We start from the raw sequence: 12,311 nt of genomic DNA on the forward strand, positions 1-12,311 counted from the left end.
CCCTCTGAGGCACACTGTTCAAAAGACAAAATGCCAAATTCACATTTAACTATGAAGAGGATGCCCTCAGACTCCTAAAAACAGTTGGCATGGTTTCAGACATTCATTCATGTTGCTCTTGGGTGGGGATCAGGGAGCTCTTCCTCTGAGCTCTGGGCCCGACCTGGGCAGTGGCTCCTGTGTCCACATCCATCTCTTCCAGCAGGTTATGAGATCACAACCTAGAAGTCTAGACCAGAAGTCGTGTCACGGAGCTGCCTCAGCATCTACCACGCGGCAGGGACTCAGGTGCACAAACAGTCCATCGACTGACGGTACACGGGGCTTGAGAAGTCTCCCATCACCTCCTGTGAGGAGTTTAGCAACAACATTCTGGGCGCATGCTTATAACACCCCCCCCACCCCCACCCCCCCATGGAAAGAGACAAACTCCTAGAGGGAGGCAAGTGAACGCTTCAAATCTCAGGAAACCATTTTACTCTGCTGAGTTGATATGGGAACCACAGAGAGATGAGTGTCCCTAAGCAGTCTTTGAACTGCCATAGAATGTTCCCTGGCTCCACCCTGCCAGCCAGCAGGTTTCTGCCTGGGGTAGCAGAGCTGGGGCTGGGCCCCCTCACTGGTTTATAAACGCTGCTGGCCGCCTGTCATGGTTGGCCATGGGTCTCTAACTACAGTGTCTGACTCTGAGTGGACAGGAAAGGAACTGTGGAGACAGAGCAGTGGCAGGAAGGAGGGTAAAACCGGCCAGGACGCTCCAACTCAGTGAGCCAGGAACACATAGGAAATAGCGAGGAACGGGTGCTAGAGTTCACCTGGATGTAATCTGCGTATCACTGTCTGGACTATGAACTCCTCTGGCTATTCTAAGTATCTGCTACTAAATAAATTTATATATCTGTACATGTCTTGATTTATTTATTTTGAGAGAGTCAGAGACAGCGCGAGCAGGGCAGGCGCAGAGGAAACGAGAGAAGGTCCCAAGTAGGCTCTGTGTTGCCAGTGCAGAGCCCGATGTGCAGTTCAATCCCACGAACCGTGAGATCATGACCTGAGCCGAAACCAAGAGTCGGTCGCTTAACTGACTGAGCCACCCAGGTGCCCTAGCTCTTCTTTCAGTAAATATCTGCCAAATACCTACTATATGCCAGGTCCTGGGTTAGATGCTGGCAATGCAAAGCTAAGATGTGGCCATGGCCTGGTTAGTAGGGAAGAGAGACACCAGTCACTAGAATATAGAGGGAAATTTAGATCCATAGGAAGGGGGAAAAACAGCTCTCTCCCGGAGAGCCAGGCACAGCCCTCACAAGTGTCATGTGACCTGGATTTCCACAGATGACAAAATGCTTAGAGTTCAGTCATTTTCTTATTCATGCAGGATGATTAATCCATATTCTCTCCATTTTTGTTGAAATCCAAGAAAACAACGGCTAAAAGACAAATGGGAAGGCCAGGTAACGTTCACTGAGTGCTTCTTCAATGCTAAGTGTTTTCTACGCACTTAACTCTAGCAACCGTCCTGGGGAACACTGTTGTGGTTTCCTTTTCATAGCTGAGGGAGCTGCAATTTTAATAACTGGCCCAGGGTTATCTTGCTATGAACTAGGGAAGCCTCATGCTTGCACCAGAGCCTGGGGGCAGGGGAGCAGCCTGCACCTGCCTCCGCACTACAGGTCAACACGATGTAGGTCTTACTGGAGGCAGCTTTCCTTATGCCTTCGATCACTGGATTTCTGTATCTTAAGGTTCTCTGTTCTCCTTTGGGGTTACTCAGCTCTGACCTTGAGTTAACTAGGGATATACACATTCGGCAAGATTCTACCTATGACTAGGGCTCTTCCTGGGATCTTTGGAAAAGTTCTCTTCAGTTCCTCAACATCTTGAGGGGAGGGTGAGGAGCACGGACTCCACCAGAGTGACCGTGCCCACTCCTGCCTGTGCCTCCTGTCTCTGGGGGACAAGGGATCCTCTGCATCAGTAGCTCCACACCTGTCATGCTATCACAGTTGATAAAGCACTGGCCTTCTTCCGGGGCTGGAGATGCAACGATGAAGAGCAAAGAATCCTTGCTCTTAAAGGACACACAATCTTGTGAAGGAAAATGTCTATTGCAACTTAGAGGCCAGACTGACCTTTACATTCTAAATGTGTTATTATCATGGTGCTGTGGGAGCAGAGAGAGAAGCACTTAACTCTGCCCCAGAAGAGAAGGGCGAGGTCTCCAAAGAAGGAAATATTAACTGTCATTGAGCTACATCTCAAAGAACCACTTGGAACTTTCCAAAAAGACAAAATGGACAGTGGCACTCCATTTCTCCATACCGGGGTCCCCCTGATTCCCAGGGGATACATTCCAAGACCCTCAGTGGATGCCTGAGACAATGGGTAGTACCAAACCCAAGCAATACTACGTTTTCCTTTATACACACACAACTATGATAAAGTATAATCTATAAATTAGGAACAGTAAGAGACTAACAACAATAATAAAATAGAACAATTCTAACAATATTCTGCGATAAAAGTTATATGAATGTAGTCTCTCTCTCAAGATATTTTACTGTATGTACTCACCCTTCTTGTGATGCTGTGAGGTGATAAAATGCCTACGTGGTGAGATGAGGTGAGGTGAATGATGTAGGTGATGGGATGTAGCATTAGGCTACTGTTGACCTTCTGAAATAAAGTCAGAAGGAGGATATTTTGCTTCCGGATAGAGGTTGAACATGGGTAACTGAAACTGTGGAAAGCGAAACCGTGGATAAAGGGGGACTACTGTGTAGGAGAAAATAGCCCTGCAGAGGGAGGAGTCAAGCAAGAGACGGTCACCAAGGAAGCTGGTGGGGGGTTCGCATGACTGGCCCAGGAGGCAGCCCCTAGAAGAATTTGGGGAAGTGCCAGTGTGGTTGCCTTCCTCACCAGCTCTTGTTTCCGGAAGAAAAACCTTGGTGACCTAGGCTCCCCTTGCAATCTTCAGTCACAATGCTTACTGCACGCCCTTTAGATCATACACATAGTCCCCAACTTCCTAATGCAAAATGATTGTGTCTAGAAGCCATTTTGGGTTTGTTTGTATGGACAGAAATTCCTCTTAATATCACCATCTCCCATCTAGAAAATTCAGCCCTACTAAGTGAGGAAGGAACTGGATATGTTAGAAAATGGGAAATGGGGCCCTGAAAAGTGAAGTTGCTCCCCAGAGTCTCAAAGTGAGTCAGTGATTGGACTGAAAAGAGAAGTTGAGCCTTGAGAATTATAGTTTGCTTTAGCCACGATCTGGGAAAAACAGAAGTCAATTAACATTTAACCAACACAATAGACTTAAAAAAATACCCTAGAGATGCAAAAATCCATGAAATGTACTTATATCTTAGGTATGTTGATGGAGAGGAAAACAAGGGGAGAAGTGCCTTCAACCACATCTTTCAAGACTGGTATAGACTCCAGCGTTTACAGCTTCACCTATTGCTACAATACAAGCTGCCTTTCTCCTAGTAAAGCCAGCAAAAAGCCATCTCAGGCATCCCACAAACCTCATCCAAATGCTAATGATCCGGTCTTCGTTTGTGAAATTACATATATAATTGTATATTGACAATAAACTAGGAAGCAGCATGGTATGGTGAAAAGATGATGAGTTTTCTATGCAACTGCTTCTTGCTGTGTTTTCATACATGTCCCTTAAATTAAAAAAAAAAAATTTAACATTTCTTTAGTTCTGAGAGACAGAGAGAGACCGAGAACGAGCAGGGAAGGTGCAGAGAGAGGGAGACATAGAATCCGAAGCAGGCTCTGGGCTCTGCGCTGACAGGCTGTCAGCAGCGAGCCTGACACAGGGCTCAAACCCAAGAACCACGAGATCATAACCCGAACTGAAGTCGGACGCTTAACCAACTGAGCAACCCAGGTGCCCCTTCTTATAAATTTGTTTTCAGTTTATTTATTTTGAGTGAGTGAGAGAGAGATTGAGTGTACATGCATGTGCATGAGTCAGGAAGGGGCAGAGAGTGAAGGAGAGAGAATTCCAAGCAGGCTCCAAACCCAGCATGAGCCTGGCGTGGGGCTGGAATCCAGGAACTTTGAGATCATGACCTGAGCCAAAATCAAGAGTCGGACGACTAACTGACTAAGCCAACTAGGTGCTCCTTAAAATTTCTGAGCCTCAGTTTCTTCATATGTAAAAAAGCGATATTAGTAATGCAATTTACAGTGCTCACAACACAGGGTTGTGTTAGAATTAAATGAGACAAAGGATTTCAATTGTAAATTTTCAATTGTGCTTGATGAAGCAAGGAAAGAAGAAGGGAAGGAAGGGAGAAATGAAGAGGGAAATAAAAAAAAGAATTTTCACAAAATCATCTTGGGGAATAAACCCAATTTCCACCATAAATTGTATCAAGTATTATGTCACCACCTAAAATCCACAGTTAATTGTATGTTTGTTATATGTGGGTCTGTGTGGGTGTCAATCTATATTTCACATCTGTTTTCTATCTACAAATGGTCTTCGTTTGGCTCGTTTTGGTTCTTTTACCCCATTTCTCATTCGGAGTTCTTGAAGTCAGTTGCAAAAGGTATTGCAGAAATGCTAGATGACATAAACTAGAAGTCAACAGCATTGGTATTGGCTGATCTGAGGTTGAGTGGTCAAGGGGCTTAGTCTTGCCTGAAATACTGAGGGTGGAAAGTACCTTCTAACAGTTGAGGAAGTGAGGCCAGAGTGGGAAAATGTACAGCAATCTTAAGAAAAGCCACATCTACCATGAGTCACAAAGAGAGAGAGAGAGAGAGAGAGAGAGAGAGAGATCTGTGAGTATCTGTGATAAGGACCATCAGGCAATGCCTCCTTAGTCACAGGTGTCCAGGGGACTAATTCTGTAAGCCTGTGCCCTACTTCTATCTGTTCTCCACTCCCTCATTCTCCAGGCATTTTCTCTATGATTGTTGGAGCTGGAAAAATACCAAGACAATATGCAGCACACATTTGTATGTTAGCAATTACAACAGAAGCTTCTATTTATTCTTAACAACGTGACCTCATTTTCTATAGGCTCCTCGGGGTCATTGTTGTAGAATCTCTAATGACAAGCTCATTCTCATAAAACACAAAACAAGGACTAATAGATTCACAGAGGCAGGAAATTTGTATTAATTTGATGGGCTATACATATTTTTTAAAAAAATTTTTAACCTTTATTTATTTTTGAGACAGAGAGAGACAGAGTATGAGCAGGGGAGGGTCAGAGAGAGGGAGACACAGAATCTGAAACAGGCTCCAGGCTCTGAGCTGTCAGCACAGAGCCTGATGCGGGGCTCGAACCCACAGACCACGAGATCATGACCTGAGCCAAAGTCGGCCGCTTAACCGACTGAGCCACCCAGGCGCCCCGGGCTATACATATTTTTAGTCTGTTGGAAGCCAGTTTAGTTGGCAAATATTAACCAATATCAATTTATACTGGGATATGTAATATATATCATTTCTTTTGTCAAAATTTTAAATCACCTTTAAGAAAGTGTGAATATAAAATGGGAAAGAGGCAGGGTATAAATCTTGGTTCTGGCACTTAACTGGCTCTGGGATTGTGGACTTAATCCCCCTGAACCTCAGTTTGGTCATCTGTTATGAGAATATGACAATATCAACCTTATGCATCTTTTGTGTTGAAATGGAAGAGTAACTATATGTCAAACATTCAGCACAACGCCTAGCAAAGGGCTCAGTCAGTCTGTAGTGATGACGAGTATAGTAGAGTGAATGTGCAGATAGACTGATGACATGGGGACATGGAAAAGGAAAATGACCCCAAGAACAGATCTAGGAAACAGATACTACTTTCCCCTATTTTATAGATGAGGAAACTGAGACTTGCTCAGTCTCCACACTTAGTTAAAGGCCAAAATATGAATCCAAATTTGCCTCCAAATTTGCTCTCCCTTCTGTATATCATACTTGTTTGTTCCATGCATAGAAACTACAGACTCACAAACTTTAAAAAAAACTAAAGTTATATACAATATTAAATACATTCTATATCATATACATTATATATGATCAGACAGATTAAGTATCCCAATTGCCTTTCTCTGTGGTCATAGGAAAGACGCAAAGGATCAAGGATATTTTGATGAAAAAAATCTTAATTTGAAAGACAATAAGGGAAGGGAAAAAAATCTGAAAATTTTGTCAAAGGTGACCATAATCTTTCCAAAGGGAAATTTTTTTTATGTTTATAAAGCATTGGAAATGACGGCAGAAGTTCATTTCACACTCTTAAGATGAAGGAGGTGGGGGGGGGGGGCTCAATAACGCATAACAGCATAGACGTTGCTCATTTTGTTCTTACTTTCACTTTGCCTGTACTGCCCAGATTTCTCCCTAAGGACCCTGCCAGTGAAAACGTGAGCTGATGATGTCAAGGAGGCGCAGAGGACCAACATTTTAAAATGTTACACTGGAGGTTAACAAAGATGCAATTCTCAATTTTGCTGGAGAAAAGGAAGAAGATACAAACTTTATACACACATATTTGTGCACCTCTTTGGATTTGGATACACAGCTTAGATACATTTTGGTGCTAACTATCCAAATGAGGGATCAACATGCAGGGTGTTGTTTAAATGCAAAGTAATTAGTCCATTAATTCACTTCCCTCTTGAAAGTACAACCAGAGAAAAAAAGAAAACAAATTATCCAGAGATTGAGATTCACATGCATAATTAATTCACCTGCAGAATTTGGCTTTTCTGCCTGTGGAGATCATAATCTCTTTTCCACTTTAGTTCAGCCACTCAGAAAGGTGTGTGTGTGTGTGTGTGTGAGAGAGAGAGAGAGAGAGACAGAGAGAGACAGAGAGGCTGAGAGACAGAGACACAGAGAGAGACAGAGATAAGACAGAGAGCATCCACTATGTAACTGCTGCTGGACTAAAACAAGACTCAATGTTGCAACCACAGGACTGTGGTTGTACTAGTTCCCCAATTTAACATTTTAGCTCTTCCTTCCACCAGAAAAAACCAAATGACCATATTTGAGAAACAAGCCTCCTTATAACTTATAAATGGGGCTGACACACAGCTCTGAAGTTGAGCAAAACTTATTTTAAATCTGTAAGTGAGTAACTTTTTATGTCTATTTTTCACCTCACAATGAAAACAATCCTGCATTGTTTCACAGTTTTTAGGACGCCTACACTTGGCCAATACTGTGTAATTATAGATACGTGTGTTTCAGTGTAAATACTAAATTGTTTAATTAATTGTGTCTATCAGTCACACTGTCAAAAATGTGAATAAAACTTGACTGAAAGTATTCCAACCTTTTAAGACTGCGAACTTTTCAAAGCTTTTGAGGATGGAAATCATATTATATGAGTCATGCAGAGACCTAGAAATTGGTAAAAACTAGTCAAGTGCAGAGAGGTGCTGGCTAAATATTGATGGTGATGGTGATGAAGGAGAAGAAGGAAAAGAAGAGGAGGAAGAGGAATCTGATAAAAGCAATAAGAATACAGATAAATTTATTTGGGATAAATTATGATTATTTGAGCTCAACTCAAGAGCTTAGGTACAAATAAGCACCAGATCTGCTGCCTGTTTATTCCAGGAGAATATTACTCCTGGAATTCAGCAGTTATATAAAAAAACTGATTCAAATGTAGAAAATTAAATACAACATTTGTGAACTTCCTTCATATATGAAGATAACACCAGTAACTACCTCATAGGATCGTAGTGATGACTAAATGCATCAGGATCGTTAAAACACTTACAAAAAACCACTCAGCCCAAAGTGAGTAGTACCTGAGTCTTAGCTATTATTATTAGGGTGATAAACTGAAATTCTTTCTCCTCCCCACCCCCACGCTGCTTGCTGTATCTTACAAGATGGAGGGATGATGAAATTACTGGGAAGGCTGATGTAATCACTAAAACTTGGCAATCCAAAACAACGGGGACAGTCAAGAGTTTAAGGAAGTTGATTCAGAAGGGAACTAAGGAAAGCCACGGAGATGACATCTGGGAAGCCCTGGGTCTGCAGCAGCTGGACGGAGATGCCCCTAAAATATATGAACATCTAATCTGGTGGCAACTTCTCAGAACTTCAAAATGACAACAGTGTGAAACATGAACACTTCTGATTTAAATGCCTTGCCATCTGGCAAAACAGGGAACCTTGAAACTCTTAGAAGCTGTTGACACTGGTTAGTTTGACACTTTGGTGGAGTGCTAATGCTAATTTTCATATGCCTGCAGGGTACAATATGCACAAGGCATAGCATCATTTTGGTTGATGATTTCTGTGAGTTGGGAAAAAAGCCCTAAAGAAACAATTAGACTAATATAAAGTCACTCTGCTACAAAATCTATTAATGATAAACTCTGGTGTCTTTACAATCTTACTTTATAAATTTTGACTCTTCATTAATATAGTCTTATGAGCAAGTTTTTAAATTTTATTTCACCTAGACTGATATCAAAATTTATTTGCCCTCTCTCCTATATAGATGGAGGGTCTTTATTCTATAAGTACTGAGGAGAAGTTGACTTGAGAACTTTCTAGAAAACTTCAAAGTAAGTAAACAAAAGTTAATAAGATCTGTTCTTATGTTCTCTGTTATCGAAGAAGCCCATTGTCAAGTACAATAGTTTTGTTAAATGTAGCTAAGCTTGAGGTCAATGAATGTGTTTAGACCAAAATAACAAGATTGTAATTTTGTCCATTTGGGATGGTCACTGGGCAATTTCCTAAATACTTTGAACTCAATGTCCATTCAGTGCTTTGAGACTAAAATGAAGAATAGTGCTTTGGCAAAGAGGGAGCATGGTAGAATGGAAACTACTATATGACTACTGTATCTTCTTTCACAGCTATCACTGGGGGAACTCGGTAAATAATAAGTTAATAAGCGAAATCAAAAAAAAGACTCCCATGCATCTCTAAGGAGCTGAGAGAAAATACTGGTGATGAATTTTCAATTCAATAAATTAGTGTCAAACATGTGCTAGGGGAACTAGAGAAGGAGCTCAGGCCATCAGCAAACAAGGACTTGAAACTCAAACAATTATGATTCCTGCTATACTTACTCTAAGGTCAAAGCATTAAGCAGACACACACAGAAAAACCATTAGTGGGGGTGAGGAAGATGGCGGAAGGGTTCCGTAGGAAAGACATCCAAAAGGACTCATTTCTTGAACTGAGTCTTGAAAACTGACTGTAACTTTTATAAATAAGCAATTGGAACAACAGTTGGAGCAAAAAGAAGTGAAAGCATGGAACTTTCTGGTGGCTTGTGGTCTTGTGCGCCCACAAGTGAGGCAGAGTGGGCAATCGAGGGGGGGTGAGAAGATGGAGGACAGCCAGAGCAGAAGGAAGTGACAAGAAATAGGTTGGGGAAGTGGTTGAGGCAAGTTTGTGAAGGCGTATAATTCTTTAGTAAAATTACATATTAATTAAAAGAAAACACTTCTTCATTCTATTATTATATGAAACCCACAATGATATCTCTTACAAAGATTTAAAAAAAAAGCTTCTGATTTTATTGCAATTTTTTTCCTCTCTTTCTCTTTCTTTCTCCCCCTCCTTCCCTTAAAATTATGAGCACCCAGGTCCTTTCAGTCAGCTTCAGAAATCAAAGCTTCTAACGATCTACATCTGGGAAAAACTATGCTGGTGTGGAAGAAGGGATCTAGAATAGACAGATGCTTAGAGAGAAGCAATGTGGAGCTGGAAATCATGACGATCTACCATCCCTCCACCCCTCCAATTGCCCATTGACAGTGGGCCACTTCCTTCCATGGTGAGCCCACTCCTAATGTTGCAGGGCATTACATGAGATAATGCATAAAGAGTGGCTGCATGTTGTAAGTACGCATAAATATCATAACATAATAATATTGTTATTACTTGTCTTGTCCTCTCTAAGTAGGTCATATTTGAATGAGACTTTACTTGTTGGCCTCCCTTCCTCAAAGGGACCAGAAAAAGATTTACAAATCATATTAAAATACTGAAATTGCTTCCCAAATTACTGACTGTTTCAAGGATACTTTGTAAGTTAAAGAAAAAAAGATTTAAAATGTGACCAAGAGAAGCATCCTTGAGATAGCTAATGAAATGTTCCATCACAATGGTGCTTGTTCAAAAGACAAGACACAGAAGATTCTTCCCTGATGCTACTAGGGGTGAGCTAGACTGAAGAGAAATGGATATTTTACAACATATCATTTTGACACTTTAACAGTCTAAACTTGATTTAACTCAAGAGATTTTTTCCTCTACTTTGAATTAACTTTTCATATTCCATTTTATTTCCTTCCAAAGTAAGGAAAAGACTGACATACCTTCGCATTCTAATTTATTTTGTTCTCATTAATATTTATATTACAAAGAAGATAGAGCATTTTTAAAAATTTTTTCTTTTCTGGGGTTCAGGTCCTCTTGCCCAATTCCACATTTTTGCTAGTTTAAAATCACAAGAGATGTGTAAAACAATACTGATGGCCACATTTTGCAACTTTCAGAAATTCACACTTATAGCTAAATGGCTAATTCCATTCAAATTTGCCTGTGCAGATGGTTCTTTGAAATCTTCTATTTAATGGAAACCAATGATGATAAATTTACGTAAATTCAAAACTAAAGAGATATGGCGAATAAACCAGCTTTGTTGACTGGTTTTTTTAAAAAGTTGCCCTGGGGATGGGGCACCTGGGTGGCTCAGTCGGTTAAGCATCCGACTTCAGCTCAGGTCATGATCTCACAGTTTGTGGGTTCGAGCCCCACATCGGGCTCTGTGCTGACGGCTCAGAGCCTGTTTCGGATTCTGTGTCTCCCTCTTTCTCTGCCCCTTCCCTACTCATTCTGTCTCTCAAAACTGAATAAATGCTAAAAAAATTTTTTTGAAAAAGTTGCCCTGGGGAAATAAAGTCAAAAAATGAGTTGCTATCCTTGAATAAGAAAAATTGGGTTTTGATAACTATCCTGATAAATTAAGCCATTCCCAGTCTGAATGGCTTTTATGTATGTCATCTATCAATGCTTGTTAATTCTGTTGGATAATGATAATTAAATGAAGGCCGATGCTACAAGATTTAAAGTCAAAAGAGCTTCCGGAGTAAATACCCCATGTCGACTTTATCAGAATTTCTGATGTAGACAGAAGCCTTTCATCCAGAATTTAATGGTCATTTGTTTGGTCATCAGCCTAAGCAATAGTTCAGACAATTCTGCAAAAACAGTACAATGAAGCCACACAAATTGCTTTTATTACTAGAGAATAAATGAAGAAAAGGCATCTCTGATTCCTTGTGGTTATTAGACACACCCATTAAAACCACTGGCGCCAAAATCACTCAAATAACCAGTAATACACTCAGTAACATATGACTCAAGATGTTAATATATCCACTCAAGGACTGCAAAGAAACTTTTTAGAAAAACAGAACCATGGGAGCTAAAAGTAAACTACTCCCACCAGGCCAATGAGTAGCACAATCTAAATGATCAATACCCACTTTCCTGAAAACATTTCAAAGTAGATCAAATCACAGTAAATAGCTTCCCTGAAGTAAAGCAAGAGAAATAAATCAAAATATGGTTTGGTTTAACGCGGGGGAAAAAGGGGCGCCTGGGTGGCTCATTCCGTTGGGCTCCGACTTCGGCTCAGGTCATGAGCTCACTGCTCGTGAGTCTGAGCCCACGTTGGGCTCAGTGCTGACAGCTCAGAACCTGGAGCGTGCTTCAGATTCTGTGTCTCCCCCTCTCTCTCTGCCCCTCCCCCAGTCACTTTCTGTCTCCCCCTCTCAAAAATAAATTATCATAAAAAACTAATAAAATAAAATAAAAAGGAAAAAGAATCATGGTTTTGGGGGTGCTAACTGTGGATAACTGGAGAAGAAGCCACCCCACAGAACTGAGGGGTCCGATTCCGGACAGCTACATGAGGTAACTACAGCTTGGTTGGGCAGTTAAACGGTGACATGGCTCACATAGGGCTTGGGCGACAGGTGCTCAGATCTCGACCTCCTGAAGGCAAAAACCCACAACCCACAGAAACACAGCCGCCCAACAAGGAAATACATCATAAGCACTTAGAAACGACAAAAAGACATTAAGAAAATTTACCTTGTTGAAAAACTGTCCTCAGTGGTACTGGCGTGTGACCAGAAACCCCCTTCTTTCTGATCTGCAGAACAACTTTGTCAACCCCGGGTGTCGGTCACAAGGCAGGAAGTGACTAGGATGACAAATCATCAGGCAGGAAAGAAATAGATTTTGTCTTTATAAGGACATTTTACCTAACTTTTCT

General features: G+C 41.2%; 1 protein-coding gene across 2 annotated transcripts in view; it reads right to left on the reverse strand.

Annotated features, from left to right (window-relative positions):
* LCP1 (lymphocyte cytosolic protein 1) overlaps window positions 1-12,311 on the reverse strand; it is an 84,905-nt gene that overhangs the window by 43,624 nt on the left and 28,970 nt on the right. Inside the window, exon 1 of one of the 2 annotated variants that reach the window (XM_077778766.1) lies at window positions 12,128-12,234. The exons of the other annotated variant lie outside the window; for it this stretch is intronic. The gene's annotated coding sequence lies outside the window, so the exon portion shown is untranslated. Of the gene's footprint in view, window positions 1-12,127; window positions 12,235-12,311 lie in introns of those variants that run through there. 2 annotated transcript variants of the gene reach the window in all.

This window comes from Crocuta crocuta, unplaced genomic scaffold, assembly GCF_008692635.1.
Source record: "Crocuta crocuta isolate KB4526 unplaced genomic scaffold, BGI_CrCroc_1.0 scaffold586, whole genome shotgun sequence".
NCBI classification, from domain to species: Eukaryota; Metazoa; Chordata; class Mammalia; order Carnivora; family Hyaenidae; genus Crocuta; species Crocuta crocuta.